Below are 6,000 nucleotides of genomic sequence, written 5' to 3' on the forward strand. Positions count from 1 at the left end.
AAAAGTTTTGTGCTTGGAAGGAAAAGTTCTCTCTATCATGGAGAACTTGCATCAAGACTTCTTTCCTAACATGTAACTCAAGCAATGTGTGATGTGACATCTTAGCACTGTGAGTCTTGTCATCCATTTGCCAATGATTTTAGATTTTTAAATCCCTATGAGAGTTCAGAATCATGAGAATACAACATCCAACTATTAAAAATATTGGTCCTAGTCTTAAGGGGAAAATCATAACATGCTTGCAGAGTGCCTGCTGCTTGTAAAACCCTGCTCTTTCCCCCTCCCTGCATTACCTTAGGCATGATTAGCACTTATCAGATCTGAAAGATTAATCACTTGGTAGGTGAAGAGGTTGGAGGAAACACCATCTTCTGCTTCCCCCCCCCTTAACCAACAGGTGATCAGAGATGGAGGCACTTCAAGTTGCGAGCTTGGTGCAGGAGCATAGTGGTGCCTGCACCACAAGTGTTGGCTTTGGTTTCCCCATAGCAACCTTTTGTACTGTTAGTGTAAATGCATGCCCAGAATACTGTTTCCATTCATAGATTGATGTAGGAGCGAGTTATATTGAAATAAGTGGGACTTGCTTCCAAAAAATGTTGTTGAAAGAACAAAAGTTCAGCCAGTTCAACCTCTTGCCTAAAGGCAAGATCACCCATCCATCAGACCTTGTAGATCAACTTACACAGTCCAGACCACATGTAAGATTCCAGCATGCAATTGATTTCTATTTCTGAGAAGTAGTCCCATTTCCCCCCCTGGAAATCAGCATTCACATTTAGCTCAGGAAATGAAGCCAGTGAAAAAACAAAGCATTCTTGGAAAAGAATATTTCAAATGTAAGAGCTGAGGATTTGTTGAGAGCATTTGAGTGCTTACTGAAAGTGATCAAAAGCAGTAATAATCCACCTTCTCATGCCTGATGGTGAATTTCTGTGACTGTTACATCACAGCTTGGTTAGAATAGGCAAAATGGGCACAGTAATGAACATCAAGTTTTGAATAATGTGGGTTCTCTTTGTTTGGGTTGTTCTTCGTTTGGTATGCCCTGCCAAATATTCCTAGGGCTGTATTCTTATTCACACACATACCCACTGCAGACAATGCTTGTTTACTCAGTTGAGTCTCTTGCCATGCTTTATGATGTGGATGGGATATGGAAGCAGAACAAATCACAAGAGGCTCAACTAAAAATTACAGAAACTACAGTCATCCCATACTAGCTGAATGCCAGCCACTGATACCCAAGTTAGACACAGTAAGAAATTCAGAGCTGCTATTGCCCATACCTCATTCCTCTCCATTATCTGGAATGTCTAACAAAACCAGCATATGAAGTTACCTCGGCTGGCCATTCCCCTGCCTCACATTGCTGGCAGGAAGACTCACAGCGGTAAGATGTTAGATTTATGTATAAATTATATTTTATAATGTCTAATACAATACAAAAATGGAGAGCAAAGAGGCACAGAGCAGTGATAATTCCCCATACCTTTAGCCCAAAGAAAAAGTTTTTATAATGCTTCCAAAAGATGGTTGGATTATTTATTTATGAAATTTATATCCCACCCTTCTTCCCAGAAAGAGCCCAGGGAGCAAACAAAACACTAAAAGCATTTTAAAACATCTTAAAAACAAAAGACTTTAAAACATATTAAAACAAAAAACAAAACTTCTTTAAAAACATTTCCAGCACAGACACTGATTGAATATGGTCTCTACTTAAAAGGCTTGTTAAAAGAGAAAGGTCTTCTATAGGCACCAAAAAGATAACAGAGTTGACACCTGTCTAATATTTAAGGCAAGGGAATTCCACAGGGTAGGTGCCGCCACACTAAAGGTGTGCTTCCTATGTTGTGTGGAACAGCCTTCGTAGTAAGATGATATCTGCAGGAGGCCCTCACTGGCAGAATCCAGTGATTGACTAGGTATACAAGGGGTAAGATGATCTTTCCGCTATCCTGGTCCCAAGCCGCATAGGGCTTCATACACCAAAACCAGAACCTTGAACTTGGCTCAGTAGCGAACAGGCAGCCAGTGCAATTCTTTCAGCAGTGGGCTGGCATGTTGGCAATACCCTCCTGCAGTGAGCAGTAGTGCTGCCGCATTTTGCACCAGCTGCAGCTTTCAAACCAACCTCAAGTGCAGCCCTACGTAGAGTGCATTACAGTAATCCAGCCTGGAGGTTACCAGCACATGGACAAAAGTGGTCAGGGTATCTCAGTCCAGAAATGGCCATAGCTGTCTTACCAGCCGAAGCTGGTAAAAGGCACTCCTAGCCACTGAGGTCCCCATGGGCCTCTAGCAATAAAGATGGTTCCAGGAGCACCTCCAGACTATGAACCTGCTCTTTCAGAGGGAGTACAACCCCATCCAAAGCAGGAAACTGACCAATTATCCAAACTCGAGAACTACCAACCCACAGTACTGTCTTGCTAGGATTCAGACTCAGTTTATTAACCCTCAATCCAGCCCACCACTGACTCCAGGCACTGGTCCAGGACTTGCACTGCCTTTCCTGATTCAGATGTTACAGAGAAAGAGAGCTCAGTATCATCAGCATACTGCTGACACCTCACCCCAAATCTCCTGATGACTGCTCCCAAGAATTTCATATAGATGTTAAACAGCATTGGGGAAAATGCTGTACCCTGAGACACCCCACAGCACAACTGCCAGGGGGCTGAAAGACAATTACCCAATGCTATTCTCTGAAAATGATCCTGGAGCAGAGCTTGGGAAAGTTACTTTTTTGAACTACAACTCCCATCAGCCCAATCCAGTGGCCATGCTGGCTGGGGCTGATGGGAGTTGTAGTTCAAAAAAGTAACTTTTCCAAGCTCTGCCCTGGAGGTAAATCAGTGCCTCCAATATCCATCTCACCAGAAGGATACTATGGTCAATGGTATCAAAAGACGCAGAGAGATCAAGTAAGAATAACAGGGTTGCACTCCCTCTGTCCTTCTCCCAATGAAGGTCATCCATCAGAGGGACCAAGGCCAAATCAGTCCCATAACCAGGCCTGAACCCAGACTGGAATGGGTCAAGATAATCTTTCATCCAAGAGTACTTGCAATTCTTGCGCCACCACTCTCTCGATCACCTTTTCTAAAAAGGGGGTATTTGCGACCAGGTGGTAGTTGACACTACTAGTCCAGGATGGGCTTTTTCAGGAGTGGTCAGATAACCATGTCTTTGAGGGCAGCTGGGACCACTCCCTCCCACAAAGACGCATTGACCACACACTGGATCCACTTGGTCAACCCCCCTCAGCAAGCTTTAATAAGCCAAGAAGTACAAAAGTCGAGAGGACACGTTGTTGGCAGAATCATCACAAGCACCTTGTCCACATCATCAGGCCACATCAACTGAAACCAATCCCAAGAAGTTGCTGTAGATGTTACACTGGACAATTCACTGGGGACTACAGTATATGAGGATGGGACAGCAAGATTGCTACAGTGGCGAGCAACTTTACCCTCAAAGTGCCTTGCAAACAATTCACGGTGGGCCTCCGAAGGGTCTAAAATTCAATTTCTTGGAGTTGATGTCAAGAGACCCCTGACAATATGAAAAAGCTCCACTGGACAGCTACTTGAGGATGTCTTCTTCGCCGCCCTCACCGCCACACAGTAGGCATGGTTATGATGTTTTACTCTTGCCCGATCAGCGTCATAGCACGTCTTTCAACACTTGCACTCTAGCTGTTGTCCAGCCTGTTTCATTGCCCTTAGTTCACTGGTGTATCAAGGTGTAAACCAGGCTCCACAATGCTGGAGAGGGAGCTCAGGGGCAACCATGTTAAGAGCACAACATGCCTTGTCGTTTAATAGCATGACAAGGGCTTCAACAGATTCATCTGGTCTATCTACTGGGAACTCCCACAGAGCATTCAGGAATCCAGTGGATTCCATTAATCTCCAGGGGCGGACCATCTTAATCTGTCCACCACCCCTGCAGGGAAGGATTGGAGCCATAAGTCTAAACTTCACCAAAAAGTGGTCTGACCATGACAATGGGCTGATGTCCATCCCCCTATCTCCAGACCACCCCTTCCTCCATCTGGGGCAAAAACCAAGTCGAGGGTGTGCCCTGCTCTCTATGTCAGACAGGTGACAACTTGAGACAGCCCCATGGTCATCATGGAGGCCATGAAGTCCCGAGCTGGAACACTAGAGGCAGCCTCAGCATGGACATTGAAATCATCCAGGACTAGTGTTCTGGACTCCTCCAATACCACAGCTGAGATGGCCTCTGCCAGCTCGGTCAGAGAAGCAGCAACCCTAGATTACTGTCTCCTTGGCCCGACACCAGGTGCAGGCCCTCACAGCCAGCTCCAAGACAGAGTGGTTTCCTGGTGACAGAGATGGCAATTCTGTGGATTACAGCACCCCTCCCCCCGTCCCTGCAGCCTGTGCTGGTGTTGCACCAAGTATCGAGGTAGGCAAACCTCTAAGAGGATGATCCACAAAGCAAAAGTGTAGAGCACTTCTTTACCTCTTCCTCAGTGGATGAGCAGATGCTTTGCATGGTGAAGTTCCAGGTTCAGTCTCTGGCATCTCTAGCTAAAATGAATTCAGCTACCAGAGCCAAGAAAGGCCTGTGCCTGAGACAATAGGGAGCTGCTGCCAGTCAGAGCAGATAGTACTGGGATAGATGGGTCAGTGATCTGACTTGGCAACCTACATTATCACAGACTTCCTTCTGAGGGCCCAACTGTAAGAGATCTTTCTATATTCAGGTGTTAATATAAGACTTTTGACATCAGTCTAAGTGTAATTCTAGGAAACATTCCCCAAGAACTAAGTTCCATTTACTCCCTAGTAAGTGTGCACAGGAATACAGATTTAAATACTGATTTCTTTAATAATTAAAATGGACTAGCTTTACCATTTTGATTAATGAATTCCAATTGAATTGATGATAAAACCAACCACATTTTGATTGATCAGGATATGCAATTGAATAGCACTCCCTGCTTTTGTGAGAAAAAGTGCCACCCTGGGCTTCTGCTGGGAAGAACGGCAGGATATAACTAAAACAATAAATAAAATAAAAATAAATTAAAAAGTGAAGGATCTAGAATTCCTGGCATGATCCCTGAACCCAGCACAACCCTGAGGATGATGAGCATATACAACAGACTGTCCCCCTCTAGGAGCAACTTTCAGCACCTCCTCCCATCCCATCTGAGGTCCTTCCACCTTCCTTGGGCTCCGAGTCCCCAGCACCATCTCCATCTTTTCCATCTTGTAAAAAAACAAAGAAACAGTATTTCCAGAATCCCACAAGGGTCCTTAAAAAGAACATAGCCAGGTTCTCCAGGGAGATGGGCCAACTGCATCACAGACCTCACCAGCCTGTGTGATGCTTCAAGCCCTTTGCTGATACAATACCCTCCACTATCAGCATTGTTCACTGGGAATCCTCTGTGGTTCTGATAAGGACTTTAGGTATGTTTCTGGCCCAAAGCCTGATATGACCCTTACCTGATGTCAACCTGCTCGCTAAGACGTGTTCACATGATCTTACTGGAAGATGCTTAACTTTGGCAAGGTTGCATCAGGTCAAGTTTGTTACTACTTCCCCTGTGAACCCTAAGCCCTGGTAGAACATGATAATTCCATAACTCCTATGTTTTTTAAACCAGGGATAGGGAACCTGTGGTCTACAATCCCATAATTCATGGCTATTAGCTGGCCAAGGCTCATGGGAGTTGAAATCCAGTTACATCTGGAGAGTCCCGGATTAGTCACATTTTGCTTTAAACTTTTTCAGGCCCATGCCAGAAGCCACAAGGCTGGACAGAGGCTATCCCTTCAAAAAAAAAAAAAACACACCACCAAACCCAATGTTATTACTTGAAAGCCTGCCCCTACATAGTTTGACAACTGCTCCTGAAAACATGAGAGAGCATGGGAGCACCCTCCAGTACTGTCAGCTGAAAGAGAAAGGGGGCTAGGAACAGAAGGAGTCCACAGTGTGCATGTGCAAGTGCTT

The sequence above is a fragment of the Rhineura floridana genome, chromosome 5, assembly GCF_030035675.1.
Source record: "Rhineura floridana isolate rRhiFlo1 chromosome 5, rRhiFlo1.hap2, whole genome shotgun sequence".
NCBI lineage: Eukaryota > Metazoa > Chordata > Lepidosauria > Squamata > Rhineuridae > Rhineura > Rhineura floridana.